The 20,033-nt window shown below is 41.1% G+C and overlaps 1 long non-coding RNA gene across 1 annotated transcript; it reads right to left on the reverse strand.

The window, feature by feature from the left end:
* Positions 1 to 954: 954 nt before the first annotated feature.
* LOC311115403 lies at positions 955 to 1,947 on the reverse strand. The gene is made up of 3 exons (XR_014611256.1): positions 1,906 to 1,947; positions 1,580 to 1,674; positions 955 to 1,120 (listed from the first exon to the last, which is right to left on the reverse strand). It is a non-coding gene; the product is annotated as an uncharacterized lncRNA (long non-coding RNA).
* Positions 1,948 to 20,033: the final 18,086 nt, after the last annotated feature.

The following is a 20,033-nucleotide window of genomic DNA, read 5'->3' on the forward strand; positions in this document are numbered from 1 at the left end:
ACAATGGCCTTTTTATTTTCTTTCACTTCAATCAAATCTAACCAAAAGCTTCAATTGCTATCAGCAAAAGCAGACAAAACTGTTTGTTATAGAATAGTACTGCAGACTTCTTTGGTTTGCAGCCTCTGGTTTTACCCGCACTCCCTTCCGTTGGGATACAAAAACACACACAGAAAATGGCGGAATTTGAGGACGAAGGACTGCCCAAAAAAATGCAGGAGAACTGAGACGAAGAGGAGCTCAAAGAAGATATTGAATACTCCTATGCCAAATAGGATGCAAGATGTTGCAAGTTCTGAAGAAAAGCTAATTGAAGAGGTTAGAAGGTACACAAATGTGTACAACACCTCATTGAAAGACTATAAAGACTTCACCATGACTAACAACAGCTGGAAGGAGATAGCTCAAACTCTGAGAGTAGAAGAACAAATTTGCAGGAAGAAATAGAAGACATTGAGAGAGACGTTAGACTGAGGAGGAAAATTAAGGGGAAGAGTGGGGATGCAGCATCAGGAATACAACCACAAATACTCACCACACTGTCCTGGTTGTCTGGGTTCATAAAACACAATGAGACAGAGTCAAACTATCCAAAGGTAAAGACCACTTCTACTGTAAATAAACTTCTCTAGCCTAGATCACTACCCAGTGGACAAAACCTGGTTGAAAATACTTAAATATTACTATTTTTATGACGTCTTATTCTGGTCGCAAACTGGTTGAAAATGAAGGTTTTACATCTTTTTACTGACCAGAATCATGTCTTTTTCTGACCACTATATGACTAGTTGGTCATAATTGTGACCTCTATCTGACCAGCTGGTAATAATTCTGACCACTATATTATGTAGCCTACTGGTCATAGTTAAGACATCATAACCTAGTAATGACCACCTGACTACAGCTTATTACCTACTGTAAAAAGTATTGCTGAGGATGAAGTTGGATATTGAAAACGTTCATTACATTTCTATTTGTTTCCAAGGGCACCAATTCAAGTTGAAATCTGCAACATATTCTTATATTTAAAATAGATCAAGCAATGGCAAAAACAAATCTGAGCACAGAAGGTGATCTGGAGCGTAGTGGTCTTCTTGAAGAGTGGTGTGATGGGTCAGATCTGCAGTGAAGAGAATCAGCGCATTACAACTTTATCATTTTGAGATTTTTAAAGAACTAGAGAAGGACATTCCTGAATAAACTTTGTAGACTCAGCTGGCTAAAGATATTTATTTCCATGCTACTAGTTGAACAAGTTTGTGGCAGTTATAGCTTAGAGATGTCTTTAAAAGAGCAACTTGCTCATATACATACTTTGCGTCCCCCTCCACCACGGAGGTCAGGGGCATATTTTAGGACTTTCCAGAGGGATCGCAACACATTAACCTCCTGAGTTTTCTGGCTTTTCATGACACTTACTATAAGCATAACAATTGAAGAAAATACATGTACAATTGACATAATGTGGGCATGCAGGACAGGACAGAACAGTAACACAGTCAAATATCTTTAACAGTCAAATCTACAAAAAATCTACAATTGTCTATGTCAAATGTCTCAACTGCTCACATTTACTTACCAACTACAATGGAGCACACACGAGTGGTAGCAAAGGCATGTTTTCTCCTCTGTCCCTTCATATTGAAGTGGGACATTAATTCATTGGTCATCAATCTGAAACATTTTAATAAAGAGGATATCAAAGTCCCACAATTAGGACAGCTTGGCAGTCTTAAAAAAAGTGATGTCTGTCATTTCATTTCTGTAACAAACCTTGTTAGAAATGGGTGTAATTGGCAAACCTCTTCCCCTTCTCTGCAACTGCGCACGTGTTTGAGTGAGCAACGGAGAATAGAGAATATGCAAGAGAGAAATGGGAGAAACTTTAAAGTTTACATGACTCACCAAGGGAGGTGTCTGTTGAATCGGGACACAAGGGTTTTGCACCTGAAAAAAAAATTGTGAGTTAAAATAGGATTTTATTTGCTTTACAAACATATATTATTAGAAGCGGTGCTATTTCAGTCGGATCTACTTACACTAAGATCAGGTAATCATGGGCAGCTGAATAGTATGTCTCTTGGGGACTCCAGTCTCAGTGAGACCTGATGCAGAGAAACAACTTTAATGATCATCAGCATAGCTAGTACAAACCTAGCTCTTACCAAGCAGGTTAGTAGGAAACAATACACATTGAAGATGAGTATCAAAGAGAAAAAAAACTACATTTTGCACACAAAACTTACTGTCAATGACTATGGATTTAAGGAGGGGTGGTTCTGTTCTCTCCTTTCCCTGGGATGTGGCAGAACATGTCACTGGTAACTGAGTGGGTGGGCAAGCACTGCTGTAGAGGCCATGCATGCATCAGGTCATTGACATGTTTCAGGAACTGTAAAGACAGACGAATCGTGATTAACCATTACCTAAAGTCTTCACTAAGTTAGACTTATGCCCCGTTTACATTGTGACGTTTTTCATTATGCCGTACGTCATCTTCACAGAGTCTTGCCCCGCTACTGAACGGACAAGTGTAGTGTTTGTAACGCAAACTGGAGAGAGCCTGTCTCTTGTCAGAAATCACATTTATTTTGGGAAATTGCTAAATATGACCTTTTCATTCAAGACAGGATAAATATTGTTTCAGGTAAAACATGTTTTGTTTAGTTACTCTTTCCTCAACTTGTTTCTCTAACTTTATAGCAAGTCAAGCTAGCTTGCACTGCAGAGCAGCTAACTAGCTAGCTTAAAGCTAGGCTAGGTTGAAGATACCATTGTAGCTAGCGACCTCCACCTAATAATTATCAAAAACAAACGTAATTACCATCACAAAGTAAATGGGAGGCAACAGTCATAATATAATTGGCTTAACAGACAATGTGTATTATTTAACATGAAACATAATTAGATCTGAGAAATTAAGCTAATTAATTGTACCCAAATTGGCCATTTTAATTTATTATATTATATTCAATAATTATAGTACCTATCCGATTTGGACCAAACTTTTTTCTAACAATGAGTAAGACATGAGGAATCCAAATAAATTGTCAAAAGCCACCCACGGACACCCCACACCAATCCCACCCCAACAACAAGTATATTGCACCTGAATTTCTCTATGTCTGACCAGTAGTATGGAGCTGCAGCTCTGAGTACTGTTTCTTCATCCTATGTAATGTATTCTCAGTGAATCTGGTGCTGTTTTTTTCCCGCCTGTTCAGAAAAATGTGTCATGGAAGTTGTTAGGTTTATGTCCCATCCAACATCCTGATATTACCAGGTTCTGACCACTAGATGGTGCTGCTACTGCTATTAGGTTAACAAAGTTACTGCACACAGTATGTTAAAAACTTTAAGGGAAAATATACAAGTAATATTTTCAGGGTCAAATTCAGATATTTATTACTTTTATATTTTCCCTTAAAGTTTTTAACATACTGTGTGCAGTAACTTTTTGACTAATTGATGGAAATAAAACGTGCTGCACAATAAACAGTGCAATTAGCCAACACAGACAAAATATTACCATTAGAAGCTGACACACACAGCAAGCTACCAGATAACATTAATTAAACAACCATTATTTCATTGTACTGCAGTTTTACTGCATTTCAACGGCAGTGAATTTTTGTAAGGGTGTCCTGTATTATTGTGCATGTTTAACTTACAGTACCAGTCAAAAGTTTGGACACACCTACTCATTCAAGGGTTTTTCTTTATTTTTACTATTTTCTACATTGTATAATAATAGTGAAGACATTAAAACTATGAAATAACACATGGAATCATGTAAAAAACAAAAAAGTGTTAAACAAATCCAAATATATTTGAGATTCATCAAAGTAGCCACCCTTTGCCTTGATGACAGCTTTGCACACTCTTAGCATTCTCTCAACCAGCTTCATGAGGAATGCTTTTCCAACAGTCTTGAAGGAGTTCCCACATATGCTGAGCACTTGTTGGCTGCTTTTCCTTCACTCTGCGGTCCAACTCATCCAAAACCATCTCAATTGGGTTGAGGTCGGGTGATTGTGGAGGCCAGGTCATCTGATGCAGCACTCCATCACTCTCCTTGGTCAAATAGCTCTTACACAGCCTGGAGGTGTGTTTTGGGTCATTCTCCTGTTAAAAAACAAATGATAGTCCCACTAAGCGCAAACCAGATGGGATGGCATATCGCTGCAGAATGATCTGGTAGCCATGCTGGTTAAGTGTGCCTTGAATTCTAAATAAATCACCAACATTGTCACCAGCAAAGCACCCCTACACCATCACACCTCCTCCTCCATGCTTCACGGTGGGAACCACACATGCGGCGATCATCCGTTCACCTACTCTGCGTCTCACAATGACAGCGGTTGTAACCAAAAATCTCCAATTTGGACTCATCAGACCAAAGGACAGATTTCCACCAGTCTAATGTCCATTGCTCGTGTTTCTTGGCCCAAGCAAGTCTCTTCTTCTTATTGGTGTCCTTTTAGTAGTGGTTTCTTTGCAGCTATTCAACCATGAAGGCCTGATTCACACAGTCTCCTCTGAACAGTTGATGTTGAGATGTGTCTGTTACTTGAACTCTGTGAAGCATTTATTTGGGCTGCAATCTGAGGTGCAGTTAACTCTAATGAACTTATCCTCTGCAGCAGAGGTAACTCTGGGTCTTCCTTTCCTGTGGCGGTCCTCATGAGAGGCAGTTTCATCATAGCGCTTGATGGTTTTTGGAACTGCACTTGAATAAACTTTCAAAGTTCTTGTAATTTTCCGGATTGACTGACCTTCATGTTTTAAAGATGTTTCTCTTTGCTTATTTTAGCTGTTCTTGCCATCATATGGACACACCTGTTCATTGAAATGCATTCCAGGTGACTACTTCATGAAGCTGGTTGAGAGAATGCCAAGAGTGTGCAAGAGGGTGGCTTCTTTGAAGAATCTCAAATATAAAATATATTTTGATTTGTTTAACACTGTTTTGGTTACTACATGATTCCATATGTGTTATTTCATAGTTCTGATGTCTTCACTATTATTCTACAATGTAGAAAATAGTAAAAATGAGTAGGTGTGTCCAAACTTTTGACTGGTACTGTACATGCTGGTAGCCTAGAACAAATGTTATGGAAGTGAATGTGCATTTCAATTGGTTGGACTTTAACTACGAAAAACACTGTGGTAAAAGCAGTAATAGCATCAGAGATTCTCTAAATTAGGGACCATCTCTGATAGCTATAGGTCTCAAACGGAATAGGCCAGAGCCCAGTGTGTTGACTGGGTACAGTATGCCACGAGACCCTAACCCGCTTTGGTGCACTCTGCCAACTGTGCTAAGCTGAATAATGCAAACACTGTTGAAAAAGAACATTACTCCAATTGTAATAATTGTAATGGTTCTAGTGTCTCATATCCAATGGATGCATGGCCCACAAACACTATGCACTTGTTTATATAGATTGGTGTCTATTAATTGAGTAGCATTTAGATAACTGGTTAGTAGTTCAATCAGATTTCAACCAAAAACCAGATATAAACCCAAATAGTATATTTTTAATGACATCAAAAAGATTAAAATAAGTCTTAATCTTGTTGTGATCTGGTTATAAGACGTCCCGGCCAGATTTCAACCAGATAAATACATCTTTATCACGTCGTATGTCCACTGGATAGCTTATGCTATAGTGATCTCTAGAACTAATGACAAACAAAAAAGTATCATGTTGAGTGGGGATGCAGCATCAGTAATACAACCAGAAATACTCACCACACTGACCTGGCTAGTCTGGCATCATAAAGCACAAGGAGACAGAGTCAGACTATCCACAGGTAAAGACTACTACTGTCAATGAACCTTCTCTAGCCTAGATCACTAGCCTATGCAATCAATATGCTATATCATGGTGATCTCTAGACCTAATGACAAATAAATCATCATTATCATGTTGATACTGCAAGGTATTTCAAATTATTAGAACTACCTACTATTGTAAAGATATGTAAACCTAGGTTATTTGTTTTGCCATTTATTGTATGCTATCTATTGTAATTCGGACTTTAACCGTATCGAAAAGTAGGCTATATTATCTATTACAAAAGTATTGTTGTTTTAGAGAACTAACGATACTAGTTAGGCCTACTAGTAATTATGCTATTTTAAATGTATTTCCAGGCAGAGGAGATGGACATCCCAGAAGATCTGCAAGAAGACAACCTGATCGAGCAGGAACACTTCCACAGTTCTAATAATGAGAAGCAAGATGGACATTTGGCAGTCAGGAGGAATGTAATATTAGAACGAACTAAATTCAACCAAAGACAACAAGAAGCAGGAGAGACAGCTGATGATTTTATCACTGCACTTCATTGTTTGTCAGAACATTGCAGTTATGGAGCTCTGCTCAGTGAGATGATAAGAGACAGACTAGTTGCAGGCTTACGTGACAGAAGACTGTCCAAGCAATTACAAATGGACCCAGAACTAACACTGGATAAAGCTGTCGCACGCATTCGTCAAATTGAACTTGTGGAAAAGCAACAGGACCTGCTGGAGAATACTTTCAAAACTGCCAGCAGTGCGGCAAATGTAGACAGTGTGCGCACACAGCAGAGAACATTCAGAAACGTTAGAGGGAGCAAAAGACAGCAGAGGAAAGTACAAGCTAGAGAACCAGGAAAGAGAACACCATCACATAGCAAAACAATGCAGGAGAAGGAAGAGGAGCCCCTAGATACTGATGACTCTGATGAGTGGATCGAGGGTTTCAGTCCTGGAGGAGTGAAGCCACACTACTGCTCCGACTGCAGTAAGAGTTTTAGAAAAGTGAGGGATCTTATAAGACACCAGCGATTACATACCGGAGAGAAGCCTCAACGCTGCCCTGTTTGGGACAAAAGTTTTGCTCGATTAGATAAGCTTAAATTACACAACAAAATACATATGAAAGAGGAACATAATGTCACACATAACCATCAAACTGAACTGAATGTAGACCGTGTGCACACACAGCAGAGAACAGCCAGCAAAGGCAGGCAGAAGAGTAAAATTCGAACTAGAACACCAGGGGAAAAAATTGTCCAGTTACAGCCAGGCAAAGACCCGCCTTGCAAAAGTTCAGTTAGAAAGAATCAACACTCAGAAAAACTGCAACTACCCCAAAAAACGCAGGAGAATGAAAAGGATCCTGAAAATACTTCTGATGACTGGACCGAGAGTTTTAGTACTGTAGAGAAGCCATACGTCTGCTCCGACTGTGGTAAGAGCTTTAAACAAGAGAGTTGTCTTATAAGACATCAGCGAACACATACAGGAGAGAAGCCTTACAACTGCCCTGACTGTGAAAAAAGTTTTGCTCGATTAGATAATCTTAAATTACACCAAAAAACACATATGAAGGAGGAACGTAATTTCCACTGCTCTGACTGTGTGAAAAGCTTTGTCCGATTGAAGCAGCTTGAAAAACATCAGCTAACACACAAGAAAAGTTTAGAAAGACACAGGAGAACACATTTGAGCAAAAGACAAAAGTTTCTCTGCACAATATGCGGGAAGGAGTGTCGCAACATGAAAACACACATGCGAGTACACACTGGAGAGACACCGTATCACTGCACTGTGTGTGGGAAGAGTTTTCCATATACAAAATCGTACCAAAGACACATACTAACACATAATACTTCTGGAGAAAGAGCAACCTATCCTTGTTTGGAATGCGGAAAGACTTTCACTCGCAGAGATGGCATGGTGAGACACGTGAGGAGGGTTCATACTGGAGAGAGAAATCACCAGTGCAGATACTGTGAAAAACGATTCTTTCGAAAACATACACTGAAGATACACATGCTAGTTCACTCTGGAGAGAAACCATACCAATGCTCTGTCTGCGGACAAGGCTTCTCCCAAGATGGAGACAGAAAACGCCACGAGAAGAGGCACTACTCTGGTGTCTCAGATTTCCTCGATCTATAATGCAGAAGTGGTGTTTGGCATTGCAGGAACCCACCCAATCATTGTGATATGGCAATCTAATAATCTGTTAACTACATTGTTGGTGGCCTGGAATTGCCACCACAGACTGTAGAAGAGACACACAGACTGTTGCTGATACAAGACTGAGTATTACTGTCTTTGGATAAATCGAACGTATGCATCATTGTATGCGTAGACACTTGACAGAAATGATAACAAGGTGAATGTTGAACTTTTTTTGCACACATATCCAGATGATGCTGCGTACCATTTAGCGCAATGACACTCAGTGTGTTCGAGGCGTCAGACCAACAGCGTCATCTTGTTTTGGTACAACAGAAGTACATTCATTTCCAATGGAATGTTGTATTTGCCTTGCAGAATTGCGTTGCAGAATTGTGTTGCAGAATTGCGTTGCAGTGCGTTCTGTGTGGCACATTCGGTGTATGCATCAAATTGCATGCGGAGACTTCACACAAATAGTAGCAGAAGGTGAATGTTGAACTTTTGCACACATATTCAGTACAGATGTTGGATGACATCATGAAAAAAGTTTAACTGTAGAATTTATTACGCAGCATTGATGCATTAACGCTTCGAACACACCGACTGCGTCATTGTGTTTTGGTACAGCAGAAGTACATTAATTTCCAACGGAACGCTGCGTTTGCCTTGCAGCATTGCGTTGCAGAGGCAGTTGCAGTGCATTCTGTGTGGTTCATACGTTGGATTTATCGAACGGATAGGTCAAACTGTATGCGTAAACGGGTTGACAGAAATGGTAGCAGAAGGTGAATGTTGAACTTTTGTTGCACACATAGCTAGATGATGCTGCATACTATTTTGCGCAATGACGCAGTCGGTGGGTTCAAAGCGTAACGCTGTTGGTCTGATCGAGGTGTTGCGCCTTGATCACAACGATAGCGTCATTGCGCAAAATAGTACGCAGCATCATCTGGATATGTGTGCAACAAAAGTTCAACATTCACCTTCTGCTACCATTTCTGTCAAGCCATCTACAAATACAGTTTGACGCATACGTTCCAACGTATGCACCACACAGAACGCACTGCAACTGCCTCTGTAATGTTGCAAGGCAAACGCAGCGTTCTATTGGAAATTAATGTACTTCTGGTATGGGTATTCTGACACGGCCAGTATCTCAAGTTGAAGCCAACAGGGGTACTGCAGGCTGGTGGTAGCAACTAAATTAGCAACATTTACATTTACATTTACGTCATTTAGCAGACGCTCTTATCCAGAGCGACTTACATTATTATTATTTTTTCCATACCCCCTGTGGGAATCGAACCCACAACCCTGGCGTTGCAAACGCCATGCTCTATCAACTGAGCTACATCCCTGCCGGCCATTCCCTCCCCTACCCTGGACGACGCTGGGCCAATTGCGCGCCGCCCCATAGGTCTCCCGGTCACGGCCGGCTACGACAGAGCCTGGATTCGAACCAGGATCTCTAGTGGCACAGCTAGCACTGCGATGCAGTGCCTTAGACCACTGCGCCTCTCAGGAGACATATGTGTGCGATATTTTAATAATCAGTTCAAGCACATAAAGTTACATCTGGTGTAATAGAAGCAATTATTGGTACCATGATTATCCCCCCCCCCCCCCCCCCCCAAAAAAAAAAAACAACATGAATATTGACCACAAAGATGAACATTTTCTCATTCACTATAATGGGGGGTGCTGCTTTCTGGAAACAGCTTGCAGTATGGCAGGTTGGCCATGAACTTCATGGCTTCAGTGAGAGGGGGCAGTCCCAGTGGGCATACGGCGTGATAAAGACGTATTTTACTGGTTGAAATCTGGTTGGGATGTCTTTATAACCAGATCACAACCAGATTAAGACATATTTTTCATGACGTCTATTTGATGTCATGAAAAATACGTCTTATTTTGGTTGATATCTGGTTTTTGGTTGAAATCTGATTGAATTACTGACCAGTTATCCAATCTATATAAAACATGGGCATAGTGTTTGTGGGCCATGCACCCATTCCATATAAGACACTAGAACCATTACAATTATAACAATTGGAGTAATGTTCTTTTTCAGCAGGGTTTGCATGATTCAACTTAGCACACTTGGCAAACAACGGTTGGCAGAGAGCACAAAAACGGGTTAGGGTCTCATGGCATACTGTACCCAGTCAACATGCTGGGCTTGGGCCTAATCCGAGACTGGAGGGACTCGACATGGACTCGGACTCAGGGGGGCTTCATGCGGTCTGAGCTTTTCCCAAGTCCGGCAGAATTATATTACTCTGGACTCTCTAATGGTAACATGGCCGAGTCCACTTCAGCTTACCTGGCCTGATTAACTTTTTCAGGAGTAGGGCCATTTGAGGTTTTTATTTGGCAGGTGATGAAATAACAATTTTTAAAAACAAATACATTTGATATATTTCACCCTAAGTCATTAAAGGTCATTAAAAAATATTTTTTCCCCCCTATAGCTGTCAGAGATAGTCCCTCATTTAGAGAATCTCCGACGCTATACATGCTTTTGCGTTTACTACAGGCTATGGCAGTATTTTTCGTAGTTGCAGTCCACCCAATTGAAAAGTGTACATTCACTTCCATAACATTTGTTCTAGGCTACCAGCATTAAAGATAAACATGCACAATAATACAGGGTACCCTTCCAAAAATGCACTGCCATTAAAATGCAGTAAAAATGCAATACAATTAAATAATGGTTGTTTAATTAATGATATCTGGTAGCTTGCTGTGTGTGTTGGCATCTAATGGTAATATTTTATGCGTTAGCTAATTGCACTGTTTATTGTGGTGCACCATTTTCTTCTGTTCCACTTAATGCTGTTTTGAAGTTCTATTATTTATTTTTATTTCACCTTTATTTAACCAGGTAAACCAGTTGAGAACAAGTTCTCATTTACAACTGCGACCTGGCCAAGATAAAGCAAAGCAGTGCGATAAAAACAACAACACAGAGTTACATATGGGGTAAAAAAAACATAAAGTCAAAAAATACAACAGAATATATATATACAGTGTGTGCAAATGTAGCAAGTTATGGAGGTAAGGCAATAAATAGGCTATAGTGCAAAATAATTACAATTAGTATTAACACTGGAATGCAAGAGATGATGTGCAAATAGAGATACTGGGGTGCAAAAGAGCAAAATAAATAACAATATAGGGATGAGGTAGTTGGGTGGGCTAATTTCAGATGGGCTGTGTACAGGTGCAGTGATCGGTAAGGTGCTCTGACAACTGATGCTTAAAGTTAGTGAGGGAGATAAGAGTCTCCAGCTTCAGAGGTTTTTGCAATTTGTTCCAGTCATTGGCAGCAGAGAACTGGAAGGAATGGCGGCCAAAGGAGGTGTTGGCTTTGGGGATGACCAGTGAGATATACCTGCTGGAGCGCAGACTACGGGTGGGTGCTGCTATGGTGACCAATGAGCTAAGATAAGGCGGGGATTTGCCTAGCAGTGATTTATAGATGGCCTGGAGCCAGTGGGTTTGACGACGAACATGTAGTGAGGACCAGCCAACAAGAGCGTACAGGTCACAGTGGTGGGTAGTGTATGGGGCTTTGGAGACAAAACGGATGGCACTGTGATAGACTACATCCATTTTGCTGCGTAGAGTGTTGGAGGCTATTTTGTAAATGACATCGCCGAAGTCAAGGATCAGTAGGATAGTCAGTTTTACGAGGGCATGTTTGGCAGCATGAGTGAAGGAGGCTTTGTTGCGAAATAGGAAGCCGATTCTAGATTTAACTTTGGATTGGAGATTCTTAATGTGAGTCTGGAAGGAGAGTTTACAGTCTAACCAGACACCTAGGTATTTGTAGTTGTCCACATACTCTAGGTCAGACCCGTCGAGAGTAGTGATTCTAGTCGGGTGGGCGGGTGCCAGCAGCGTTCGATTGAAGAGCATGCATTTAGTTTTACTAGTGTTTAAGAGCAGTTGGAGGCTACTGAAGGAGTGTTGTATAGCATTGAAGCTCGTTTGGAGGTTTGTTAACACAGTGTCCAATGAAGGGCCAGATGTATACAAAATGGTGTCGTCTGCGTAGAGGTGGATCTGAGAGTCACCAGCAGCAAGAGCGACATCATTGATATACACGGAGAAAAGAGTCGGCCCAAGAATTGAACCCTGTGGCACCCCCATAGAGACTGCCATAGGTCCAGACAACAGGCCCTCCGATTTGACACATTGAACTCTATCTGAGTAGTTGGTGAACCAGGCGAGGCAGTCATTTGAGAAACCAAGGCTATTTAGTCTGCCAATATTATGGCTAAATTTGTTTTCAGAATTGAACAAATAACACGTAGGCATATGTCTATTATTTTAATATAATACCACCAGGATTTACAAAACCCAATTTTTATAGCATTTCCATAAATAATTAGTTTCACCTGAATTTGACCCTGAAAATATTACGATTATATTTTCCCATAAAGCTTTTAAGAAATTAACATAATGTGTGCAGTAATTTCATTTTAATTTTAGTAGCTAAATAAGGAGGTATATCAGTTCCGGCTTGGATTGGAATCTGTGCGTCGCAAGCAGTAAGAGATCTATGCAAGCAGGCAGCCTGCTGAAGTGCATCGGTCAACATTCCATACAGCAGTTGGGACAGAGCGCAAGTAGTCTACACAACAAAAGAGCTGGAAAACAAAGACAGTTTCTCAAAATGTACACAAAAAACATCGAAAAGATTTGACTGCTGTGGTAGTCCCTGTTCTCTTGCAATCTTGTTTTACCTTTGTAAGTAAAGCAGCGGTTTGTTGGGGAGAAGTACATCAAGGAAATATGTTCTAAAGAGATATCAAAATGGATTGTGGTCATTGTAGTTAATTACCACGTTTCTGAGTTGAACTAGGTTGAATATTTGCTTAATAAAACCTACAACTCCCGTTAGCCCAACGTCCCACAGTTCTTGACTTGATTTCTGACTTGAATGATTTGATTTCTCTAGAGAAGCAGTGCGTTGGGCTCACACACACAAAAAAGCTAAATGCAATTCAAGTAATTGAAGTGACGTCGGTTAATTAGTTGTTTAATAATCGACCCCTCCCCCTTTAGCTAGCGACCATATTTGAACTTCCGGATCCGGTGTTATATGCCTGTTTTTATACAACAGTTGGTTCTAATCATGAATGCTGATTGGTTAAAATCGCATTCCAGCCAGTGTCTATTCCACAAAATGATTCTCTTCACTGCAGATCCTTGATGCGGATCTACCTCATCACACCACTCTTATTAATCATTAATCAAATAAAACATTGGGCATTTATATACTGTGTCCCAGTCTTTTCTATGCATGTAATGGCTGTGGGTGAATTATGAAACAATTACTGTATGCAGATGTGCGAAAAATTGTGGTATAGATTTGTTTTTGCCATTGCTTGATCTATTTCAAATGTAAGAATATGTTGCAGATTATGGTGACTATGGAAACAAATAGAAATGTAATGAACAATGTTTTCAATATCCAACTATCATCTGCAATACTTTTTACAGTACACTCTTAGAAAAAAAAGGTGTAATCTAGAACCTGAAGGGGTTATTCGGCTGTCCCCATAGGAGAACCCTTTGAAGAACCCTTTTTGGTTCCAGGTAGGACCCTTTCCACAGAGGGTTCTACATGGAACCCAAAGGAGTTGTACATGGAACCAAAAAGGGTTCTCTTATGGGGACAGCCGAATAACCCTTTTGGAACTCTTTTTTTCTAAGATTGTTGATAATAACCTGTAGGCAGGTGGTCATTACTAGGTTATGATGGTCTTAACTATGACCAGTAGGCTACATAATATAGTGTTCAGAATTATGACCAACTGGTGTCAGAAAAAGACATAAAAAACGTCATTTTCAACCAGTTTGCAACCAGAATAAGACATATCAAAATATATCATACTGAGGTCTTTTCAACCAGTTTTTTGCCCACTGGGGTCGTTCTCTCCTGTTTTCTCTTATGCACACTTTTTGGTTTATCACTAGTTACCACAGCCACAAAGTCAAGATTTACATTTTTACATTTTAGTCATTTAGCAGACGCTCTTATCCAGAGCGATTTACAGTTAGTGAGTGCATCACTTTTTCATACTGGATTGTCCATTATAGTAAAAATTCATAAAAACAAAAATGTACTTTTTGGTCCTAATTCAAGATTAGCGTTAGGCATAAGGTTAGAAGTGTGGTTAAGGTTAGGTTTAAAATAAGATTTTAAGAAGATAAATGTTTTAAATAGGCGGGGTTTAGCCATAATTGTGACTTTGTGGATGTGGTAACTAGTGACGACCCACTTATTGGCCCTTTGGACTTTCCATACTCGGCATTGAGAAGTAAAGTGAAACGTCTGCATGCATTTTACGACATTTCGCAGTGCATGTGATTTGCATATCAGGTCATGTAAAATGCCAACTCTAAAGTGCCAATGACTGCAGAAAATAGTCAGCTAGAGTCGTTATCAATCGGTAGTTTAGGTTGCTGTGTTTTTCTTGTTCTTTCTAAACCTGATCACACTGCGTCTGGTGTGGAGAGAGGAATAGCTAAGCAGACAGTGGGATAGATATCCAGTAGCAACAACAAGCCTTGGATCGTGTGAGATGATGGGCTTTTTATTTTCTTTCACTTTGAGTCAAATCTAACCAAAAGCTTCAATTGCTACCTGCAAAATCAGACAAAACTGTTGTGTGTATAGGATAGCACAGCAGACTTCGTTGGTTTGTAACCTCTGGTTTTAACCGCACCCTTTCTGTTGGGATACAAAACACACATCAGAGAAAATGGCGGAACTTGAGAAGGAAGGACTGCCCCAAACAATGCAGGAGAACCGAGATGAAGAGGAGCCCCAATATACTGATGACTCTAAGCCGAGCAAGATTCAAGACGACGCATGTTTCGAGGAAAAGCTAATTGAAGAGGTCAGAAGGTACACCAATTTGTACAACACCTCATTGAAAGACTATAAAGACTTCACCATGACCAACAACAGCTGGAAGGAGATAGCTCAAACTCTGAGAGTAGAAGAACAAATTTGCAGGACGAAATGGAAGAACTTGAGAGACAGATATGTCAGACTGAGGAGGAAAATTAAGGGGAAGAGTGGGGATGCAGCATCAGGAATACAACCACAAATACTCACCACACTGTCCTGGCTGTCTGGCTTCATAAAACACAAGGAGACAGAGTCAAACTATCCAAAGGTAAAAATACAATTTCTACTGTCAATTAACTTTCTCTAGCCTAGATCACTACCCAGTGGGCAAAACCTGGTTGAAAAGACGTCACTATGATGTCTTATTCTGGTCGCAAACTGGTTGAATGATTTTTTTTTTACTGACCAGAGTATGACATATTTTATTGACCACCATAGGACCAGTTGGTCATAATTGTGACCTCTATATTATGGTCTATATTATGTAGCCTACTGGTCATAGTTAAGACCATCATAACCTAGTAATGACCACCTGACTACAGGTTATTACCTACTGTAAAAAAGTATTTCAGAGGATAAAGTTGGATATTGAAAACATTGTTCATTACATTTATATTTGTTTCCATAGGCACCAATTAAAGTTTAATCCTGCAACATATTCTTACATTTTAAAATAGATGAAGAAATGGCAAACTAATCTATATTTTGTTGCATATCTGCAAACAGTAATTGTTTCATAATTCACCCACAGACATGCATAGAAAGACTGGGACACAGGGTATATAAAGGCCCATTGTTTTATTTTATTCATGAACAATAAGAGTGGTGTGATTTTTACATTTTAGTCATTTAGCAGACGCTCTTATCCAGAGTGACTTACAGTTAATGATGGGGTAGATCCTCATCAAGGACCTCTGAGCACAGAAGGTGATCTGAAGCGTAGTGGCCTTGAAGAGTGGTGTGATGGGTCAGATCTGCAGTGAAGAGAATCAGCGCGTTACAACTTTATCATTTTGAGATTTTAAAAGAACTAGAAAATGACTTTCCTGAATAAACTTTGTGGACTCAGCTGGCTAAAAGTATTTCCATGGTACTAATTAAAGAAGTTTGTGGCTGTTGTAGCTTAGTGAGGAAAAAAATAGCAACTTGCTCATATACATACTTTGCGTCCTACTCCACCACGGAGGTCAGGGGCATATTTTAGGACTTTCCAGAGGGCCTGCAACACATCAACCTCCTGAGTTTTCTGGCTTTTCATGACACCATAGTGCCCACAAAGCTCATCACCCTGGGACTAAACACCTCCCTTTGCAATTGGATCCTGGACTTCCTAACGGGCAGCCCCCAGGTGGTAAGGGTAGGCAACAACACATCTGCCACGCTGATCCTCAACACTGGGGCCCCTCAGGGGTGCGTGCTTAGTTCCCTCCTGTACTCCCTGTTCACCCACGACTGCGTGGCCAAGCACGACTCCAACACCATCTTTACGTTTACTGACGACTCAACAATGGTAGGCCTGATCACCGACAACGATGAGACAGCCTATAGGGAGGAGGTCAGAGACCTGGCAGTGTGGTGCAAGGACAACAACCTCTCCCTCAATGTGAGCAAGACAAAGGAGCTGATCGTGGACTACAGGAAAAGGAGGCCCGAACAGGCCCCCATTAACATTGACAGGGATGTAGTGGTGCGGGTCGAGAGTTAAGTTCCTTGATGTCCACATCACCAACAAACTATCATGGTCCAAACACACCAAGACCATCGAAGAGGGCACGACAACACCTTTTCCCCCTCAGGAGACTGAAAAGATTTGGCATGGGTCCCAAGATCCTCAATAGGTTCTACAGTTGCACCATCGAGAGCATCCTGACCGGTTGCATCACCGCCTGGTATGGCAACTGCTTGGCATCCGACCGTAAGGCGCTACAGAGTGTAGTGTGTAGTGCGCAGTACGTCACTGGGGCCAAGCTTCCTGTCATCCAGGACCTATATACTAGGCGGTGTCAGAGGAAGGCCCAAAAAATTGTAAAAGGCTCCAGTCACCCAAGTCATAGACTGTTCTCTCTGCTATCGCACGGCAAGCTGTACCGGAGCGCCAAGTCTAGGTCCAAAAGGCTCCTTAATAGCTTCTACCCCCAAGCCATAAGACTGCTGAACAATGAATCAAATGGCGACCCAGACTATTTACGTTGTTTTTACACTGCTGCTACTCACTGTTTATTATCTATGCATAGTCACTTTATCCCTACCTACATGTACAAATTACCTCGACTAACCTGTACCCCCGCACATTGACTCGGTACCGGTACCCCCTGTATATAGCCTCGTTATTATTTTATTGTTACTTTTTATTTTTTACTTTATTTTATTTAGTAAATATTTTCTTAACTCTATTTCTTGAACTGCATTGTTGGATAAGGGCTTGTAAGTAAGCATTTTCACAGTAAGGTCTACACATTTACATTTACATTTTAGTCATTTAGCAGACGCTCTTATCCAGAGCGACTTACAGTTAGTGAGTGCATACTTTATTTTATTTTTCATACTGGCCCCCCATGGGAGTCGAACCCACAACCCTGGCGTTGCAAACTTCATGCTCTACCAACTGAGCTACATCCCTGCCGGCCATTCCCTCCCCTACCCTGGACGACGCTAAGACAATTGTGCACCGCCCCATGGGTCTCCCAGTCGCGGCCGGCTACGACAGAGCCTGGATTCGAACCAGGATCTCTAGTGGCAAAGCTAGCACTGCGATGCAGTGCCTTAGACCACTGCGCCACTCGGGAGTACAAGATCGTACACCTGTTGTATTCGACGCATGTGACAAATAACATTTGATTTGATTTGACTTACTGTAAGCATGAACTCACTGAAGTCTGAGATTTCCCAGTTCCGAGTTTCCAGTTGTTTTGAACGCAGCAGAAGTCAATCTGGATTGACAGCATGGCCAATGTATTTAAACTTTTCTTAACTATGGTGTTACCGCCCTTTTTCGTGATATCCAATTGGTAGTTACGATCTTGTCACATAGCTGCAACTCCCCTACGGACAAGGCGAAGGTCGAGAGCCAAGCCGTAATGCTTCTTGACACACTGCTCGCTTAACCCGGAAGCCAGCCGCACCAATGTGTCGGAGGAAACACGGTCAAACTGACGACCGAAGTCAACTTGCATTTTCCCGGCCCGCCAGAAGGAGTCGCTAGAGCACGATGAGACAAGGACATCCGGCCAAATCCTCCCCTAACCCGGACAACGCTGAGGCCAATTGTGTGCCGCCTCATGGATCTCCCGGTCACGGCCGGCTGTGATACAGCCTGGGATCGAACCTGGGGCTGCAGTGGCGCCTTAGCAGTCATTGTTGAATTTGCGATTTCCAACTTGCAATGTTTGTCCAATGGCCGATGAGCACCGATACGTTTAATCTATTTGCCAGTAGATTGCCGACTTGATGCATGATGACGACTCCTTGTCTAGCTTGCTAGCTAAGATTTTGAAAGTTTGATGTTGACATGATCAGTCCAATCAAAGCTACGGTAGATATAACGTGATTTGACATCATTTTATCTGTGGCCAATGGCCTTGAGCCTTCTTGGATGGGCACTTCTAATGTAAGTCTATGGCAGCACCCAAGGGGCTAGAATTGTCGAGCTCTACCCGTAGATTTTGCGGTGATGTAGTGTCCCCATGAGTGACAGAACACTGAGCTAATCACGGCACAACTAGAGAATATTACCAACCCCTACGCTCCGTATTTTCCGCTGGCTGCCCCACCTCCTCAGAAAGCACTGAGCTAGGCTGAAACACCTGCATTTTGGAGCTGCCTTACTCAAGAAAGCAAAAAAGAGACCATGTTTGTATGCGGCTTTATTAGGGCAATGATTTATTATTTTTACATTTTTTGCAAACTGATATGACACATTAATGCCAAAATAACATGCAGAACAGGCTCTGCCCCACCAGCCCTGAATGACGCTTCGCCACTGGTCATGTTTAAAAAAGATCTGAGCGGTCGATCTCGGCTTGTATTTTGACTGAGAAAAGGTTGGTGACCACTGGGGTAGAGAATCATTCTACCATCTAAACCACTGTGAAATATATTTTCCGTAACCAAAAATATTGTATTTTCAGCTGTTTGAAACTGTTATACAAAACTGAAAGTAAAAGACGCCAAAATGAAACTTAAGAACGGGAGCATGGAAATGGCGCACATAGAACAGATCTACCTCTTCTTAGACTTGCTTTCAATGAGAGTGACAGATCTATAACTCACATTTCTATGTGAATTTGATTGGGTCGACCAAAAAGTGACATATTGCAGCGTTAACAAAAAATTCCAAATGCAAGCTTCATGAGTAAATGATCAATTTCAAGCAATTTTGGCCTAACTGTTGCTTGATGCCTCATTGCTGGTGAGCTTGAAAAGTAAACGTTTAATATTTTTTATCACCAAACCATTTTTGGAGCTGCATATTTATTTGTTATGGCAATCCTTTTCCCCTACAAATTGACATTTGCGCTGCACCCGATCCAATAGCTGTACAGCAAATCCGCAATCTGTTTGCTAGTTCACCGGACCTGTGCTGATTGAAAGTTTGCTGGTCCAATCAGAGGGCCGAGTGTGCATTTCAATAGACAATCTGTTGCACGTTTTGTTGCTAAGGTAATCCACAGAGACTGTGCCACAAAATTAGTGAAAAAACATTACAAAACCTGGCCAGATAATTTCAAGTCCCAGGTCTTGAGGCTCCAAGTCAAGTCTAGAGTTACAGTGAGGGAAAAAAGTATTTGATCCCCTGCTGATTTTGTACGTTTGCCCACTGACAAAGACATGATCAGTCTATCATTTTAATGGTAGGTTTTTTTTAACAGTGAGAGACAGAATAACAACAACAAATCCAGAAAAACGCATGTCAAAAATGTTATAAATTTATTTGCATTTTAATGAGGGAAATAAGTATTTGACCCCCTCTCAATCAGAAAGATTTCTGGCTCCCAGGTGTCTTTTATACAGGTAACAAGCTGAGATTAGGAGCACACTCTTAAAGGGAGTGCTCCTAATCTCAATTTGTTACCTGTATAAAAGACACCTGTCCACAGAAGCAATCAATCAATCAGATTCCAAACTCTCCACCATGGCCAAGAC

Source organism: Coregonus lavaretus, assembly GCF_964263955.1.
Source record: "Coregonus lavaretus genome assembly, contig: HAP1_SCAFFOLD_123, whole genome shotgun sequence".
NCBI lineage: Eukaryota > Metazoa > Chordata > Actinopteri > Salmoniformes > Salmonidae > Coregonus > Coregonus lavaretus.